This window comes from Anser cygnoides, chromosome 2 (genome assembly GCF_040182565.1).
Source record: "Anser cygnoides isolate HZ-2024a breed goose chromosome 2, Taihu_goose_T2T_genome, whole genome shotgun sequence".
NCBI lineage: Eukaryota > Metazoa > Chordata > Aves > Anseriformes > Anatidae > Anser > Anser cygnoides.
Genome location: NC_089874.1, coordinates 159,563,769 through 159,583,515, shown reverse-complemented (window position 1 = coordinate 159,583,515; position 19,747 = coordinate 159,563,769). Strand labels below are relative to the sequence as shown.

At 42.7% G+C, this 19,747-nt stretch overlaps 1 protein-coding gene across 2 annotated transcripts in view; it reads left to right on the top strand.

Annotated features, from left to right (window-relative positions):
- The window catches only part of PTK2 (protein tyrosine kinase 2), a 207,444-nt gene that overhangs the window by 1,022 nt on the left and 186,675 nt on the right, over nucleotides 1-19,747 (top strand). For both annotated transcript variants that reach the window (XM_066991244.1, XM_066991243.1), the window contains exon 2: nucleotides 13,817-13,875. The gene's annotated coding sequence lies outside the window, so the exon portion shown is untranslated. The remainder of the gene's footprint in view (nucleotides 1-13,816; nucleotides 13,876-19,747) is intronic.

Below are 19,747 nucleotides of genomic sequence, written 5' to 3'. Positions count from 1 at the left end.
TTTTTGTCTTTTGGGTTTGGGGCTTTTTGTTCCGTGCCTGCGCCCGCTGGAGAGCGGGGTTGGGTACGGGGAGAAGCGGCGGCAGCCCCCCTGGTCCTGCGGGCAGGGGTAGGATTTTGGGGGCAGGGGATAACGGGGAGCAGACCCCTCAGCCTGCCTTCAGGTCCGCCACGCGAGTTGCGTCGGAGCCTTTGCGGTGCGTGGAGAAATTTGATTTCTTCCTTTGATTCTTCCCTTTCGTAAACCTGGTTTTACACTACACAGAGCGTTGACTTATGCAGCTGTAACCGAGTGTCTCTGCTCCATTCCCGGCTCTCCTTTTGGGACGCACGCTGTACAATGCCCGTTCTCATCCGTTCTCCTCCCAAACTTCCTTTACTCAGATGATGCTGTTTTGGAGCGGGGGGGTTGTCTTCCTATTTAATTTCCCCCCCCCCCCCTTTCTTCTATTTCTGGCTGAAAGGCTGTGCTTCACTGTGTTGCTTCTGTGTTAGCCGACTTGCCCTCGGTCTCGTCGAAGTGCCCTGAAAGCCGAGCGTGTCCTGCAGGCCCCAGCACCACGGTCAGGCTGCTGCAGCGTCAGCCCGCGGCCCCGTTTTCGGCCGGTTGACGAGAATAATTGCAGTGTGGTACCACAGGCACTGAACAAAAAAGTTCTCTTGAAAGGAGAAACGCGTGGGGATTCCTATCGAAGTAAATGGGAATAGTGGGATTTAATGCGGTGGCTTAAAAGTGGTGCTGCAGTGCCCCTTAAAAACACAGGTTATTTTAGTCTTTGGTCGTTTAAAACTTCTTTTTTTTTTTGTGCTGAGTGGAAAAGTCCCGCATTCCTCGCAGCTAATCTGCCTTTAGCATCTCTGATTTTATTAAACCTGGGTAAGGTCAAGAGCGCAGCTGGACGGGGGCCAGCAAATCCGGTTACGTAGTCATTGAGAACAGCGTGTTATCTTATTGGTGTTGTCCGTGTCCAAAATTCCACCGCTTCCTTTCTCCACCCATCTCCCTTTTTGTTACCTCCAAAATCGGGCTGTTACCCCGCCGCATCCCGGTGCGGGGACGCCTTTGTCCACCCAGTGGGGTTTGCAGGATGAAGAGTACAGCCTTTGGATTTCTTAAAGCAGGGTTTATAGCAGGGAGTCTGTAAAGAACTTGTGTGTGTGTATTTGAGGTTGGAGCTCGTGGAATAAATTCAATGGAGGTAAAATTTGGGGTATTATAGACAAAAAAAAAAAAAACCAACAAGGAGGGAGGATGCACTTGCCTAGCTGCTGGAAAACATTTTCTCTCGCAGGACCGTAAACTCTTCTGGCTATTAAAAAAGAGGAAAATGGTACAGAAACTAATCTGCCTTGTGCATTTAAAATCTGCTTTTTATAGATTGATGTTGAGCTCAGATTGATGCTTGTGTTGGTTGACCTGTTATCTTTGGGGAAGGTTGAAGCATATGCGTGAAAGGAAGATGGCATCGTGCTTATTTGTCAGAAAGCTCAAACCTCTTCAGCTTTGGGTATTATTAAAAGCGTTACGCACGTGGAGGTGACGTAGCATTCAACTGGTAGTGTCAGTACCGGAGTACTTCTCCCAGAAATGAATATTAGAATAGCACTCTCTGTCTCGAGTGTGGAATTGGCTGAAATAGCTTCAAAAAAAACTGGTTTAGATTCTAGATTTTGAGCGTAGTGATGCAACCTCGCTTCAAAGTAGTTGCTTGTTGTGGAAAGGGCTTTTTAAATATAATGGTTTACCGCACTATGACTAACACTTGAAAGGGGGAAACCTTGGTTTTGTGAATTCCACCAAGCTCTCAGATGTGTGGGGGGATGATAGGCACGAAGAGAAGAGGAGGAGTTCGTGGAAATGAAGTAGTGAGCCAGGTGGGTTTGATGGTTTAGCAGAGTACCATCTGTTTTGGATCTATAAACTTGTTTTTTTCTGAAGAGGGTAACTCCAGAAGCTGAGCATCTCTGGAAAACAAGAAGTTACTTCGTGCTATTTGCATAGCAAGATGTGTTTTCTCCCCCTCGCAGTCACTGCAGCGCATGGCAGCGCTGCCTGTAGTATGCTACAACATTCATGATGCTAACAGCCTGTTTCCATCCTTCCTCTGCCCCGGGATTTGTGGAAAAGTCTTTTTCACCACGACAAAGAGCTTTCTGTGCTCTCAAAGTGTAGTTTTGCTGCAACCCCACGTGCTCTATGTTCCTAAATCCCTGTGTATGCATTCACCTACGGGTTTTTGGCTGGTACCTGCGGTGGTGTTTAAAAAAAAAAAAGTAATGTTTTGCAGAATACTGGTAATGCGTACATTCAAACGTTGTCTGGTTTTAGTTTTGCATAATTTCTTGTCCTAATTAGAACATCTGTAGCTTTAAACATGATATAGGTTGTTGTATACAGTGCCTTCAAGTTACTGCATTCTGGATAAATTTCAGTAAATCACTGGAAGGTATTTAAAAACGATACTGGGAATTCATACTTTTTTTTCTTTTATGCTACAACTGCCTCTCTAGAGTGCTAGCAGTGAAATCTGGGGGTTTTATTTGCTTCTTACCAGTAAGCTTAGGATTTTGCATTTCAGGCAGCTTTCAATGGAAATGCAAGCGTGTGACTGATAGCTGCCTCCATCACATGGGGTTCCCAGCCTAAATCTGGGTTCCCTCTCATCCCATGCTAGCGTAGCTCTCATGTTTTGAGCACCACTGCTGGGTAACTTGAAAACGTGGACATATTGACTGAGTTTCTTGAAAAGGTTTTAATTAGAGGCCGGGATTTAATAACTGCAACAAACAAATTCTTGCTGTATCGTTCCGATCTCTTGGATGGAGTGACGGTAGAAATGATGTAAGAACTCTCTAGAGTTTTAAATATATTTATTTAGCACTCGAGCTTCAGTGGTTCTTGCGTCCCTGAATGGTAACTTGTGCGGGATAGTCATTTTGCATTAAAATTGTCTGAAAAAAAGCAGACCTAAATGCATATTAAGGGAAGATTGCAGCTCGTAAATTGCTAGCTATTTCAGGTGAGTCTCTTGATCTGTGTACGGCTGCATTTAGGAACCTCTGATGGCCGGTGTGTTGTACCACAGTACGCAGCCACTGGTTTATGGTGTCTGTCAGAAAGATGGGAAGGTGAAAGAATGAGAAATTCAGCTGAGAGCGTGATAATGGATAGCTGGCTTTAAGTAGCCTTTTAACGGAGAGGAAGAACTGCTGTGGATCCGAGCAAACAGCTTTCTAAAAGCTCCTGTCTTTTCGTGTCAGTGTTCCCTCTTCAGGCAGTGGTTGATGGCTAATCAGATGAACTGCTGAAGACAGTGTTTATTTAGGAACTGAGCGTCTTAAAAAGCTCGGGTTTGTACTGCAGGCTTACATTTTCCTTTTTCCTCTCCCTTTCCTTTGTAAGTTTGTGGTATTTCTACCGTGAAAGCTTCCTAAGGTGGTTTGCTGGTTGCTCAGCATTTAGGGTTCCTGACGCTCTGTGTCTTGCTTCCAGCGTGGCTTTTGAGTAGGTCTTTGTGAATAGAAAGTGATTTTGTATTTTTAAAATAAATAAATAAAAATAAAATGGCTTGGTTTGATTTCCTCCACTTGTATTAAAGCAGCCCAAAGAGACCGTTTTGATTACCCCAGAGGGTCGTGCTGCGAGGTGTGCGAGCTACTAAAACCTGCAAGGGGATGTTTTGGAAGCTTTTTCAGAGGGATGTGCTGGTGGATGGAGGAAGATGACACGTATATGGAATCACGTATATGGAAGAAATTATGTCTGAGCATAGTCAGAGGTGGGATGAGAACCGCTGAAACTCACCCGTCTGGCTGACAGTGCTTGAAATTTGGAGATGCACGAGGAAGAAATAGGAGAATAGTCTCTGAAATCTGGTCTGTAAGGTTTGTTAGCAATATCTGCCGAGTAAAAATCAAAATGGAAGAGGTAAATAAAAGCTGGAGGCTTTGTTAGAGACCCTCTCGTCATTCTCTTGTGTCAGCATTAATGGTGGGTACGTCTAAGTCTTCCTCAGATCCGCAGCAGCCCACAGCTGAACTGATTAAAAAAACCTCTCATGTATCAGATTTCCTTTGTACCCTATGACTTCAAGACTTTTTTTCCCCTCTAACGCTGTGCATAGGGTTACCTGGGTGTCTTTTATTGTGCTCAGCACAGGAAGGACATGTAGGATGCATTCAAATAGTTGTGCAGATCCCTCCTGCACCGAAGCATTGCTGCTTTTTTCCTTTGCCTGGGAACAGGGACTGGCAAGCTCGGGGCTGTCTTGTTTTGCTGCAGGGCTCCAACTTCATACGGTGTAATACAGGTCAGTTCCGAGCTTTATCCTTAAGATTAATCTCAACCCTTTTCCCCCGTTGGAGCTGTAATTCAACTCATTTTGCAACCCTGGATTAATTTCCGTCCTTTTAATCGGAAGTGCATGAGCAAAAGGTGTGCATCGGTTGTCCAGGAGGCAGCACTGGGAGCTCGCACGTTCTTTGCCCTGCTCTCCCTCTTGGTAAGTTGATCGAGCAGTAGACTTAGAAGCAATAATGTGTACGGGAGCATCCTTGAAGTGCTGCCCGTCTCGTTTCCATCACGGATTGTAGAGGTTGCTGTGATAGAGCCAGAGCTGCTGGGGACAGTGAGGAAGAGGTCGGAGGGCTCTGCTGACTGGTAACTGCTCCTGCTTCCTGCTGCCATCCTGTTATTTTTATTTTTTATTGTTTACCCTCGCATGAAAACGTGCGATTCCTGCTTTTGTTTTAATTTGTTTTGGGGGAGGGGAGCAGGAGCAGACCACGTCAGGCTATTAAATGCGTTTGGAAGGCAGAGATCGTTTTTCTTTTAGTCCCGTTAAAGTTCCTGGGAAGGATTTGAACCAGCAGATGGGGTTTTTGTTTGTTTTGTTTTTGTTTTTGTTTTTTTTTTCCTTTTTGAGTGTAGGAAGGAGGAGCTCCTGCTCTTTCCTGTCGTCTTGCTGCTCAGATAGCGAATAATTTGATTGCAGGGGAGTAGCAGAAGTCTAATTTAGCAAAAGCTCAAAATGAGCCCAGTGATGTATTTTGTGGATTTGAATGCATCTCTTTAGCCGGGGACCGAGCTTCCTTCCTGACTCTTTCTTAATGCTGCAGAGTGTTTACTGATGTAAGCCGTGGGACGTACAACAGCCAGCAAGGTTCAGCTACACTTCATATTTTATTTCCTGGAGATGCCTCAATAAACAGGTTCAAGATTAGTGCTAACAAATTAGTGAAGTACCGAAGGTACAGTAACAGACTCCGCATAAATCCCCACGTCTGATGATCTTTACAAGAGAATTTCCTCTTACTGACTTTAGCCAATTTTTAAAATTCTGTGAAATGTAGGGTGAAAGCATATAACCCGCTGCCATTCTCATGTTTTTACATAGGTGTGTTCGTGGTTTCCTTCTTTGTCCCTTTGTGCTCTGGTTTAGAGCACTGGAGTTCGTATCTCCTGTTTTTTTCTCTAGTAAAAGTTAGTACGTAAAGGGGAAAAATGAAGTTAGCGTTTTAAAGGAGCACAGTTCCTTTTTACTCCTGTTCAGCTAACCAAGCCGTCTCCCCGCTTTTATTTCTGCTGTTTCTAAGACGCTTTTCTTCAGGCAGAAATTCCTTTTGCTTGGGGCTGAATGCTCTCGTGGTCCTTTTATGCCCGCTTTTATTTCAGGTTTTAGCAGTCTCCTTCGTCCTGTTTTTCTGTTTTTCTTCACTGACGCTCTTCTGTAGCAGCAGCTGCTGAAGGCAGGGATATTTCTTTGCAGGGATATTTCTTCGCAGTTGATCTGACGATCTAGGCAGTGGCATACAGAAGAAACGTCTGCAGCAGGTACCTCCAGAGCTGCTTGAACGTACTCTTTGTAGAGATTTAAACTTGGTACTTGTTGCGTTTTGCTTTAGCCCTTATCTCCCTTTCCTCGTGCCCTCCCCAGGCTAGTTCCAGAACGTGATCGAGGTGTTCTTGTATTCTTGCCAGTGCTTGCTAAGGCTCCTGATAGCACTGGTTTTGCTAACCGCTGGTGGAAGGAGATAGCAAGCACTGATATAACCGCAGTACTGCAAGTCAGGAGGTGAGATTTTTTTTTTTCTCCGCCTCTTCTCTGGCTTAGTTTTTTTTTTTTCTTCTGATGTTGGCTAGACTGATTGAATTTCTGGGCCGTCGTTTGCTCCTGCTTAAAGTAAGGACACTGCTATGCTCAGGCTTCGTCTGCGGGCGTGTAAACTCATGGCGATTCCGAAGTGCTTTCTGTAAGAGGGGCTCGAAGTACCCCTCGCCATGAATTTGGATGAAAGGTGGTCAGTTCGGGTGCTGTTACTGCTAGGCAAGAGCCTTGACGTGGCTGTCTCAATAAATTCACGTTGTTAACCTTTCACAATACCCGACTTGGAACCACCTCGCGCTTTATGTAACAAATAGGAGCAAAAGCAGGTTGATTATATGGGGAAAAAAGCCACAGGTTGGAGGGCTTTAACCTCAAGGCTCCATATTCATCATATGCAAGACTGTTTAATTTCATTGCTTTTTTAAACTGTATTTTTCTATTGCTAGCTTTCAGCCAGGAAACCTTTGCACACTGACATGTAAGTTTCTGTTGCTCTCAGTAAAGTTTTTTGCAAATATTACAAGTCATAGTTTCTGTTCTTACCCTTCTGTTAACAGCACCGTTAGAGGAACGTTGTTAATGGAGAAGTAATTCTAATTTTTATCAGTTCTCACTTTCTACTTCAGGCTTAAGCACCGTGTCCTGGAGACTTCTAGATCCCAGTTGGTTTATGAACCATCTTTTCATTTTCATTTTACTTTATAAAAATCAGGAAGCTGACCGTTTTCTGTACTTGTTTTGGTGCCTCTCTTCCTACTCGGAGTGCACGCTGGATTTTGTTGTTCAAGTGTCCACTTAAAGCGCGCTTTTCAAGTTCTGCAAAAGCTGAGTGCGCGTGGATGTGTCTTAGTTGGTTCTCAGTTTATCACCTTTTTTTTTTGTAGCGTGGCGAAGATGGACGTGCTCTCCTGTGATGTCTCAAGGGCTGAACACTTGGAATAACCATTCAGCTGAATCCAGTATTGGTGGGATTTAGGGATAATGCTGTGTTCGTTTGGGGCACCGTGCAGCAAGAAAGGGTTTTTCCTCCCTTTTGGATGCTTTCAGTAACTAATCAGATAGCTGAAGTACATGATGTGTAAAAATGGAACAGTAAGGTGTTGATGTTTTCTCTCCTTGTATTCTACAGGTATTCACGTGCATTAGGCTACTACAAGGAAGAAGAAAGTAAGGGCTTGTGGGGGCTCACACGAGAGATTGTTGACTCAAATGGGGAAGGAAAACTTAATGCTAAGAATAATAAAGCACTGAAATGGGTTAGGGAGGGGACTCTTGTCGCTGACAGTCTGTAAGGGCAAGTTGGGCACCTGTCAGGAAGGAGATGCTGTTTATCCCTGCCTCAGGAGCAGCAGATGGATGTGAGACACTCGAGTCCTACCCAGCCCTGATTTTGGTGACAGTAATAGGTAACGAACATGGGGTTTGTTACTTCCAGGTTTCCACTGGTGGTCGATGTAGTTGGCAGTAACCCCACCAACTCGTAGCTTTCTCTGAGCTCCTTAGCAAGCCCTCTCCTGCTACTTTGCAGCTTTGGGGGAGATCTGTTGCAGGCAAAGCGTCTTGTATTTGCTTTGTGCATTGCTGTTCTCACGGTTGTAAAGCTCAGAAGAAGGAAAGAAGATCCTTTGCATAAACGAAATCGTCATGCTTTTCTGTAAATGCAGATGTCACCTGGATATGGCTGGAAAAACAGAACTGCAGACTGGTTACTGACCCTGAAACAATCAGTTTAGTTTGGTTGTACGTTTACAGATTCCAGGAAAGTGCATGCACCAAGCTGCTAAAGCGCATGAGCAAGCAGTAGAGTGCTCTTGGACAATTTCTCTCATTCTTTTTGGTATTGCCCTTCATTTAATGCATGTGTTTTATTGCATACTAATAAACTGAATCTTTTTATTTCAGAAAAACAGTCTGGAAACTGAACATTTTTTTTTTTAATCTCTATCTTTCACTGTTTAATGCAATAGCTTGCATTTTGATGTTGCACCAGTAGGCTTCCTCTTAATTGTAACTTACGTGAATGCGTTTTAAAGCAAGTCAAAATATTTCCCAGCATTTTGTCAAGGAAGGAGTAAGTAACTGCTGAGACTGGGAAACAGAATGAAGTGATCTTTAGTGAAAGCGTGTATGGAGACAAACTGCAACATGGTCTGCGTGTCTGTCTGTATTTGCTGCAGTAGTTATGGCACATCCTGCGTTTGAGGTGTTCCTCGTGAAAATAAAGAGTAAACTCATTGATCTAAGAGCTTTTTAAACCCCAGGTGGAAATTTAGAGGTGGAAGCTGTGTGAATTAACGCTCTAGTGCTACACCTGAGCTTTCAGGGAGCCTTCAAGCCAAGGAGCAGAGCTAATCGCGTTCCCTTGTGTGATGCAGGACCTGGTGATCTGGCAGGGATTTCAACAATAAAAAGGTGACGTGGAGGCAAGGGGAAGCCTCTTCCTCATCATCTGTATTAAATTCTGTTTGATCAACTTATAAAAGCACCCAGTCATGCTGAATCTTCATTATCAGGGCAATCTAATATTAATTTCTGATTTACGTGGACTTGCTGTTTGTCGTTGCATTTGTAAGCTGTGTGATTTTGGGGTGGGGGAATATCACCTCCAAGGAGGAGGACAGCAGTGCTGCAGTATATTCCATAACGCACACGTACACAAAGTGTTTTGGGTATATTAATTAGTCAATATTCAGAAAAAATCAATTTCCGGAAGTGAAAAGTATTCCTTTTATTTCTATTTTTATGGCACAGATTAAGGATTGATGTTAAGAGAAATCGTGTGGAGGGGTATATGGCATTTGTTTCTTCTGTAGGAATATTCTGACCTGTTTCTTGGTGGCTTTGTGAATATTAGATGGGGTTTATTACTCATATTTCTCAGGTTGTGGAAGGAAACAACGCAGTCATTGCCCCTATAAAACTTAGTCGAAGAGCGGAGTTGAAAGGAGGAGAGGGATGTAACGCCAGATGTGCCTCTCTTCCATACCCTGCCTAGGGTTCGTCTCTGTACTTTCTTTATATAAGAAATGTGCTTTAGTTTTCTGGCTATCGTTACCTTGTTCCCCGAAGTTTATTGCCTCCATGAAATAAAGAAATGCGCTTGGTTGTTCATGAAGGAGATCAGACGCCGTTCGAAGGAGATGGTGTGTGGCACAGAAGATGAACTCCTCCGATGAGGATTTAAATTAAAGTTTACTTGTGGCATGGGCTACAAAGCCTCCACTTATTCAGCCTTAGAAGGGGGTGAGTTCCTTTGTGTATCGGCAGTGCCGCTCGTCTCGTGCTGTTCGGGGCTTCCAGCAGCTGGGTTTGTGCCTTGCTCTGCGTTCAGTGAAAGAGGAAAGGCAGTTTGTAGGACAGGAGTGCAGATCACTGGCTTCATTTTACAACTGAATCAGCTTTTTCTTCCCTTAAAGGCAAACAAAACCTTTCAACTGCTTCATAATCTGCGAAGAGTATTGAGCGCAGGAGCTTCCTTTCCTAGGAAACAAACTTTGGAGTTTTGTAACGTATTTATCTTTTTTTTTTTTTGAAGATAAATGGGGATTGCATTGAGGTTCTTCCTCTCGAGTCTTTCAAAGTCTGTTGCAAGAGGAATTTCACTGTAGCTGGAAGGGGGAACAGGAGCATCGGTTGTACTCCAGCAAGCAAAAGGTCAGAGAGCAGAGGGTGAGGGCTGCAGCAAGTTAGGAAAATAAATGCATGTAAAGCCCGTGGTGCTTTGATACCTTCCTCTTAAAGCTATTAAAAGTGAAATAAGGCATGGCCGTGTGGGTTGCGGTGTTGAGATCTGCTGTGGAAAGGCAAGGTGAAAGCAGCGAGTCGCGACAAAGCACTTGAAGGACAGGCAGGAGGAATTGGGGGACCTGGTGGCCACGTGCATGTAATGTAACATCAGTGCTTAAAGCACAGCTCTCACTTGGGGTATGGTAGCTTTTGGGCTGAGGCTGTCGTGCAGCACCGCTGAGTGTTGTTATTATGGTCAGAAGGGAGAGGTTTGGTTCGATGTTAAAGCTTTATCCGCATAGCTGATGCGTGATGGCTCGTAGGGATAAGAGCCGATAGGAAGTATGGGCTCCTTTGGTTTGTGGCAGCTTTAATGTGCTGGGGTGTGAGTTCCTACTCAAGTTTGCCCTTTATCCCCCAGTTAATGGCTCTGACGAGCTGGCTACGTGCCTGTGCAGAGCTGCTGGTGGAGGGGCTGAGTGGCCACAGCACCACGTCCTGTGCTGACACGCTTTTGGGTCCAACGAGTCCGCTCCAAATCCTCTTTATGGACTGGATTCTTCTGCTGCCCGAGCCACGAGCAGCACTAAGATCAAGTTAGTGCTTGTACCTTGTGCACCAATTACCCTGAAAAACAAATTCTTTTAGCGCTCCAGGCAGGTCCGTTGCCCTTACTGCTCCAGGCGTGGAGGAGCTGTGCATGTACAGCTGTTTGCACAAGGTCCAGGAGAGCATCTGAAAACCCGTATGTACCATATAACTAGCAAGAATAATATCACAAAACTATGATAACTAAGACTCATCTCTAATAAAAAGAGACTCATCTCTAATAAAGAATTACTTGTGTCCAGAAATTGGCGTTACTGCTCTTTCCCTGCGTTGGCATAGCTCTTGAAATCTTTCCCATCTGGCGTGATTGTTTGTGGAGCTGTCCTGCAACTTACAGTACTGCCAAACAGCATCATCAGAAACCTGATCTGATTGTTGTAAGGCTATAAATGCTTCACGTATAACGATAAAGATGTTGCACCGTGCCAAAATTTGCTCTGCTGTTGCGAATCAGAGGTGGAAGGGGAGGTAAATCAGTAATGGCTGCTCGGCATTTGTCCATCGTTAGTTTTGTCAGGCTTGGGCTAATGGATCATCGGAAGGTTCAAGGAAGCATAAGGGTTGAGTTCCACACCTAAAAGATGTTTTTAAGATTTTTTTTTTCTTGGATGTTACCAATTAGCTTGTTTGTAGTAGTGTGTTTGGTCAAGAGGTCAAGCTGGAGAGAGACTGGCAGACAAAAACCTGAAGTTTTAGGCAGTGAATTTGGAGGTTTAGGTCCCCAGCTAAGATGCTCTGTCTTTTAATTGAAAAAGCAGGTCAATTTGTGGGTGGTTTTAAAGAGGAAAATGAGGTAAAACAGTAATAGATAAAACATTAAAAAGAAGTAAGGAAACGAAAGTGGAGCAAATGGAAGACTTTCAGCCAGTTGGAAGAAGTATGAAAAGGAATGGTTTTCCACCAGAAACAAGTGTGTTAATGTTTAAATATTGTCAGTTTATTGAAAGCCTTCCCTTGGGGAGAAAGGCAGAGAAATTCCCAAATCTATGAAAAGTTCCGTCCTAATTTTATCACGGCAAATATATTTGCTGCCCTTTTGTTTTAGGGAAACCATTTTGGCAAAAATGCATGGATTTTCTTTTAAAGTTGAAATACAAGCACTGCATTTCAATTAACCCAAACCTTTTTTTTTATGTTAAGTCTGATATTGACCACCTTAGAAGTTTTGGGTGTTTATCCCAGCCAGAATGAGACTAAGAGATGCTTTTTAAGAGTTACAAGTGGTGGAAGCTGAGTTGAGCGCAGAAGAGATCTCATCAGCTCTTGCTTTCTGAAGCGAAGCAAACCAGTAAGCAGCGGTGACTGTAGAAAATCAATGGGATAACCTGCGTGGAGAGTCTGTTACGCTCGTAAGCGTCTGCGTTTATCGATGGCTAAACAATTAAAATAAAATTTTTCTAGTATTTGTGTTCAGTGCATTTTTGAGGTTGGTTGTGAGTACCTCCCAAGCATTACACACTATTATTTTAACAAATGCTTTACGGATACCATTGACGTAATTTCCCAGAGCGGAGAAAGGTCATTACTATCAGCCTTGGGAGTTAAAAGTAGCTTTTGCCATATCAGAGAGAGTCTTTCTTAAAGCAAATCAATACTTGCACGGACTTCTCAGTCTGCGAAACAGTCTCGTGAGGAATTTCCCTTTTCGTAGAGGATGTAAGAACTTGTCATGATGTCATTCCCATTGTGTTCATCGTTGGTGTTCCCGCAACTTGTCCCAAATCATGACTAATTCCCTAAAAATACTCTGAGCAGACACGAGGCTGGGGAAAGCTGTCGTTTGCCACTCAGGCTGGAGGAGGTGGTGGGACAGCTGGCTGCCTCGGCAGATTCTGCGCTGACTTTGAAGTCAGCGTTCGGAGGTAGCTGGTTCCTGTTACGCTCTCGCTGGGGAAAAACAGGTGCTGGGAGTAGGTGAGTAGGGGTTTTGCTTCAGCTTTTTGATGGGTAGGGACGAGCATCGGTGGAAGGGAAGGAAGATCTCCCCTCTGCCTTCCTCGTACCAGGTGAGATGTCATTCCTGGCGAAGTCATGCATCAGAAGGAGCAAAAACACGAGTTGCACCAGGCATACCTTGCACCACTGCATATAGTCGGTACACTGCTGGGTTCACACCGGCCTGGCCACGTTCCTTATTCCCCCATGGCAGCTTCTTGCTTAATTTTTAACGTAGGCACAACAGCTTCGTAGGGAAAGGTTAAAATTCAGACCCGAGTACTGCAAAGCGTTCTCAGTGTGCTGCCAGCGCGTGTAAATGGGGTGAGGAAGAGGCAGCAAGCCTTGCTTTCCCTTACTTCGCGTATGTCCAGACACTGAAATTCTCATGGCTGTTCGTGTAGAAATTGCAAGTAGTTTGATTTTTTCTCATTTTTTTCAATTTATTATAGCACAGACTAATGCTTCGAGTGGAATTTTTGTGCTGTTTTCTTATTTAGAAGAATGCAAGCTCCTTTGCAGTCTCTTCAGTGTTTTTGTTGTGTGTTAGTTTATCGTGTGGAAATCTTTCGGTGGCCTTTGTGTGTGAAATGGCTGAAGTAGCTAAGGTGAATAAAGGTTCAGAAACAGTTCTTAAAAATTGATTTCTCCGTGCTCAGTACTGCCTTTGTCCCTGTAGCACGCGTTCGTTCAAAAGGCAAAAGAGCAAAAAAAAACAACCAGCAAAATAGCAGAAAACTCTGCAGACAACTCAGCTCTGAGGAGTGCTTTCAGTTTGAGCATTTCCTTTAAGAAAAAAACAAAACAATTCTTTCTGGACAGTCTTACATGTGTATTTTGAACTGTATCTGCATGCATTTATTACTTCAGCTAAAAAATGGCTTGGCTGTCCTGCGATGCACGTACCCCGGGGAAATAAATGCTTTTCACTAGGTCCTCCCCCACGTGCTTTTTTCTTTCAGGAAAGCACTCTTTCTAATTCTAGATTTGAATGCTGCTATCGTTTTTTTGTATCACTGATCAAAATTTTTAGTACTGGCTGCATTGTTGTTAATTTAATGGTTTAAATGTATGTTAGCTAGATTAAAAGTTCGCTTCAGAATCCTCTAACCCCTTCCGCTCCTCAAAATACCGAAGTCATCCAATTAGTTAAGTTCCGAATGTACGAAACGTACAAGATGGATGGCAGCTTGCTTTGTAAGGTGTCTGTCTTCAGTTCAAACGTAAGCCTCCTGGCTTCTCCCACTGCTTTTCTGGGGTCTTTCTAAGGGCTTGCAGGTGAATAACTTGGGAAGTGGGGTATCTACTACACACCGTTTCAGCGGAGAATTATCTTGTCTTCATACAAGAACATCACTTAGCTGCGTTCTGTTTCTATGGGATACTTGTCTACTTTGATGTTAAGAAAATAACCTAATCAACTCTAAATGTTCTTTTCAGATTTCATGTTTCATCTGATGTTGAGCACCTACTGCTGAGAGCTGGAAAGTCTACTTAAGGTAGGTAGAACAGCTGATGATTTCGCTCTTACAAGGTTGTGTGCTGGATAAAATGGTCCACGTTGTCTTTTTTGTTCTTTTGGTTTTGTTCTTTCCTTGTAATTATGGTTGAAAATCTTGATTTTTGAACAGTAGCATTACATAGAGTTTCTTGGTATGTTTCTTTCCATGAGCCTTTTAAAACTGGCCTTTCTCTGACTTTCTGATAGCCCCTGCATAGCCTTTCCATTCAGCCTGAGTACCGAGGTATAGGCACGCACAGTGATTTATTGTGCTTGGGAGGAATTTGTAAGGTGGCTTCTCGCCTACCAAAATCGCTTAGCTGGAAATTGGCCGGCCAGACTGACATCCTGGCTCTGGAGCAAATGGTAATGGTTCTTTGTTTTCATGTTCTTCTTTTCTGTAGTAGATAAAAGTTTGTCTTAGGCAAAATCTTCACTGTAGGGGGACTTGACCTAATCTTAAGTAGTTGAGCTATAAGCAGGAGCAGAGAATTTGGGTAAGCACAGTATTCTTTGTACTATAGGACTCCTTTTTTATTATTTTTGATTCCTTCTGACTTGCCTTTCATAAAGTCAATGGTTACATTTGCAAACTTCAATTTTATTACTCACCGTACTTGGAGTTTTTCTGACTTCTGCTTTTATGCTGCTGATGTGTGGATGTTTAGAATATTCGTTCATCTGAATGTAGCTAGAAGAATTTGTTGGATCCATTTTTAATTTTTTCCATGATTGCTCGCTTTCTCCAGCGTTCTCTGTAGTTGCTGGTTTGTGAGCTTGCATTACAGGATTTATCTTTATTTTCTGTAGCACAGGCTTTGGCATGTAACAAAACTCATCTCTTGCCACTTCAGGAACACTTTTGCATATAACTTCTTGATGTGGAGAACCTTATTTAAAAAAAAAAAAATCTATCACCTGTTTTAGACGAGGTTAGTATTCTCCTTGCCTGGGTTAGAATATACCTGGTAGCAAAGGAGATGTGAGCTACCATTTTGCATGGTCTAGGTCCTTGGGGGACTTCAGACTTACCTTGCAGTTCAACTGGTGTATTGCCTCTGGCATATAAAAAGCTCTCCTGGACCTCTGTATATTCATCTTCTGGAAACAGAGGGTCACTTATTGTCTCACGACTGTCTAAATTTGTAGTCGTAGATGTCTTTAATCTTTAGTAGCTTTTTTTTTTTTTTGCATAATTTGTTATTCCATGAGTGGTGTGCATGCCAGCCTTTCTTAAATTTTCAACTTTATGGTGACTAATTGCTTCTTTCTAATTCATTCCTTCCCTTTTCTGGTTGGGGATGTTGCTTGTGTGTACTATACAGATGATACAGTAGGTGGAATTCCTTGGAAAAAACTTCCATTGCTCCAAGGAATAAATCGTGGCTTCAAAACCAGTTGTTCTCAGCTCTGTCACCTAAACTGGAAAAACTTGAAACACTTTAGTTTGGGGGGAGAAAAAAAGCATCACCACTAGTACTTTTTTCAATTAAGACCAAAATTTGTCTTAATTCAGATTCAGCATGATATATAATGGTTTGGATGAGACGCCAGACAAAACTTATTTCTTTTAACATGGAAAATTAGTAGTATGGGAAATAGAGAAAAGAAAAGGGAGGGGCTCACAAAACAGGGCACCCACCTCTTGAGTTTTTCAGCCCTGTGATTTCAGGTTTTCTTACGCTTCTTCCTTTTGTTTGACCTTTTAAAAGGAACAGCTACTACTGTCGTGATGTCACGGGCAAAAAGCACACTTGTATGTTTTGTGAACTGAAGCCATTTGTTCTTTGGAATACATAGTTTGTAAAGGATTGAAGTGAGTCATATCCTGGTAAAACCATGACAACTAAGTATTTATGAGTTTGTTAGGTAAATAACTTGCAGTACCTTCCTAGATAAGGCTTCAGAGAAAACCAGCCCTGTGAATAACAAGGTTTTGAAATGTAATGGCAAATAAGAAAAAACAGCAAGAGATATTAAATGTAAATTGCAAGTATTTCTGATTTGTGAGGTTAACACTGAAGTATGTGTGTTTGTTTTCTGGCTGGGGATTTGGTAGGAGGAAGAGATTAGCACTACTTACTCTTTGGAAATGGTATTGTATGTGCAAATACTGGAATGACAGTTCCAGTACCGGATCTCCTGCGATGTTAAAGACCATTACTGTGAACTGTATATTCAACTCGTCAGAATTTAAGCTCCTACCATGTTCCACGGTAGTCTTTACATTACACAATCATTCACTTCGTTCCACAGAACCACTACCTCGTTTGCTACCAAAACATATTTTGTCTATTTTTTGCTGTTTTCAAGCCCTTCTGTGACTGAATGGATTTTTTTGTGCTAAATTTGCAATGGCAGTGTCTGCTTTACCCTTCATTTTACATTCTGGTTAGTATGGATGGAGTCACAGAATCTAGGATCAAATAATTTGATTTTCGGTCCCTACTCAGACGTGCCATTTTTTGTTGTTGTAGCACTTAAAATTTGCATTCAAAGCAGATCTCTCACTGACTTGAATAGCACCTGAAGCACTTGTCAGTTCTGTATTTAACCCCCAGGGAATCAAGGCATGTGTCTGAAAGAGAAACACGTGGTGACTGTGGAAAGCTGAACTAAATGACTCTGTTAACATCATCCAGAAACCTGAATGTGTAGATGACACTAATTGCTTCAGCTCATGAAGCTTTGTCTTCTTCCTGATGCACATTATTTACTCTGATTATTTATTAGCAAATGTAGAAGACGTGTATCAGAAAGGAGGGATTATGAGCAACAGTTTGGCTTGATAACTGATTTATTCCTCAGGCAAATCTTCATGCACTGGATTGGCACAGGTATGGGTATATATTGTGTATTCATTTTCAAAGATGATGGACAGCCAGTGGCAGTAGGTGGTGCTAGCACTTCCACCTATAAAACAATTTCCAAAAAACGTTCTCCTGATTATATCCCTACTGCAGGCGACATCGGATGCTTTCCAGCATTCTAGTCTTTTTGCCTTCACTGGAATTAAACTGGTATTTGACAAACAACCTTGTTGTACCTTTCATGCTACTCATTTAAAAGCAGCGTGGTAGACTGAGAAATAAGGATTCTTATTTATTTCTTGCAGTAAGAAATGTTTCTCTTATAAAATGTAAATATATCCACGTTTTCTCTGTTTTGAGTGTTTTGCCTGGAATCACGTTCTAACTTGTAGAATTAAAGAATCCCTTCTTGATATAAAAGCTGTTTCCAAAGATTTCAGTTTGCACTTAAAGCTATAAGGAATAACCACTATCGTTAAGTGTCAGGATAATTAATTAACTTATAGTGCTTTGAGCCAATAACACCTATGTGCTTATAGCTCCTCCTGGCTTCTGAAAGTGGAATTTTGCTGGGCTCGCCATCTGATTTATTCTTCTGGACTTTTGGGGCCATTGAAGAAAGATCATCTTCCACTAGGTTTGTAGTCAACTTTGAACTCTTCCAAGCAGGCTGGGTTCACAAGTGTGCATGAGTTGACCGGCGGTGTGGTGCAGAAAGTGTTCTTCTCGCTGGCTGGATCCTTTTTGTTCTTGATCCATGTTGGCAGATGTCATCAGAGCACTCACTATGCACAGTGTTGAAAGCAATGACCTTGAACTTAACAAACACAATCCGTGCCGTGTGATGCTTAGTGCCTTCCTGATTTCTCTCTCCAAGCCTTCGCTCAGGATCGCTGCTGTTCATGAGGGTGTCCCCCCAGAGCAACTGTTGTTTTATACGTGGAAGTAAGTGGGTTGGGAGGAAATAAATTTAAGCGCTTTCTCCTTAGTTGTCTCGTCCCTCAGTGGAGTTTTATAAAACCTCAGCCTGTCTGGATTACCAGGGAAAACATTACCGAGGTAGAATGAAGTAGGGTTTTTCATTTTCCCTCTGGAGGTGCCAAAAGGTCTTCTGGACACCAAAACGAATGATTTGTTTTGCCTGCTAGCTCTTCTGGTAGGTGCGAGTAGGGAAGTATGCAGCAGAAAATAATGCTTGTGAGTCTATAAATAGTATTCCTTTGTAGCACGACTTGGATGGATCTGTAGGAGTACATCCTGACAATGCCAGGAATAGCCGTGTAACGCTGCTGTTGTAACTTTCCAGACTGTTTAAATTACAGATTTCCGAATGACTGACTTGGTTAAACATCCATAAGGCTCACCCCTGGCTCCATCAGGGCATCAGCCTGTCCACTGCAGCGCTATTTCAGCTTGGAAATGCTGAAACCTGTTCACAAAATAAATGCTGCTGCTTGTCTTGGGGCAACTAATTTTTTCTTAATCCCAGCCCTGCAAGTACGTACCTGTCTGGATTTGTGTAACCACGCTGACCTGCTCGCATCGGTAAGAGTATCTGAAGTCAAGCGTGCCTGTACACGTTTTTCGGAATGATGACTCCCGTGCTGAACTATTGCGGTGGTAGGCTCTTATTTGTACTTGTAATGAAGGTGGATGTTATCCATTTCCTTGTCTTAAAAGGCAAACTAATTCTGGTCCCCTCTGGTTATTCTGCTCCACCCCACTAGTGTATTTACCACTTCTCTAAAAATAGATGTGTTGCTCTTGGGGATTCAGGGTTGCGTTTGCAGTAAGGTTTGCTGTAGCTGTTTCTGTAAGAACACTTACCTAGCTGATAATGTCTAATTGTCCTTTGATGCTGTATTTTGCTGAAGAGGTTAAAAATCTGTACTGGCTGTTACTTGCTGCAGGAAATGCCCCGGGCTGACACTGGTCTAGGAAAGCTTCTGAAAGCAGCAGGATATTCTGAGTCATTTGCTCAGACATTCTTGGACAAATTAATGATGATGTGCTTTGCATTGCTGGTTGGTGGACTTTAACCCTAGAGGATGTCCAAGCTTCAGACATTTCAGTGGCTCAACTCAGCATCAGCCTTTGAGCGCACCTTGGAGTGTGTTTTAACTGTCTGCTTGTAAAAAAAAAAAATAAAATAAAATAAAAAATTGAGAAGTTTTGGAGAGCATCAAAAAGACCAAAATTCAAACCAGACCATAATCTTTCCAAGACTTGAAAGTATCTGTTTTAACCTATAATCTTAGTTTGGCGTGCCAGGCTTCCCATTACCTTTCCTGATTCTGTTTGTGAATGGTTTAGCATCTGGAGTTGTAGTTCTAGCACAAAGGGTAATGAGTGCCCTTGTGCTACAGAGATCGCATACCAAATATAAGGAAAGGAAAACTAGTGGACACAAAGGTACTGACAAGTCATAAAATACTGTGTGATGGGGCAAATACTGGCTAGCTTGATAGGCAGCAGGACCAGCAAGTGGCAAGCCAGGGATTTGTTTGTATGCTCAGTAGTAAAGGAAATACCTGCGTTATTTTCTGGCAGATGCTCGTGGAGAGCTCCTCTGACAAGATGCAGTCTTGAGTATGCTTCCTGAGATGTTTGCTAGCAGTGCCTGAGATGCAGAGAAATTCATCCTTCAAGAAATCCAGGGTTTATAAATACTGTGCCGTGCTGGACGTGGAAACTGGACCCAATGTTCTAGCCAAATCCTTATCAGCATTGTATAAATTGAAGTCATTCCTCATGAAAAAGGCATCCCTTTTTCATAAGTCCTAGTGTAATAGTTAACTTTTATTTTCCCCTCCTTCTCTCAGTAGTTGCACTGGTTCTTGTTCACTTTTGATTGACTGAAACCTCCAAATTATATTCCATGGAATTGTTGTCCTGCCGGTAATCTCATTTTGTATATGCATGGTTAGCTATTCCTACGTAGGTGAAGATCATGTCTTCTCATCCGTCTGTAAGACACAAAACCATTGTAAGTGAACAGCCGGTTTATTTCAAATTCAGTGAATCCTTTTAAATCAGCCTAACTTCACTTTATGGCTAGGA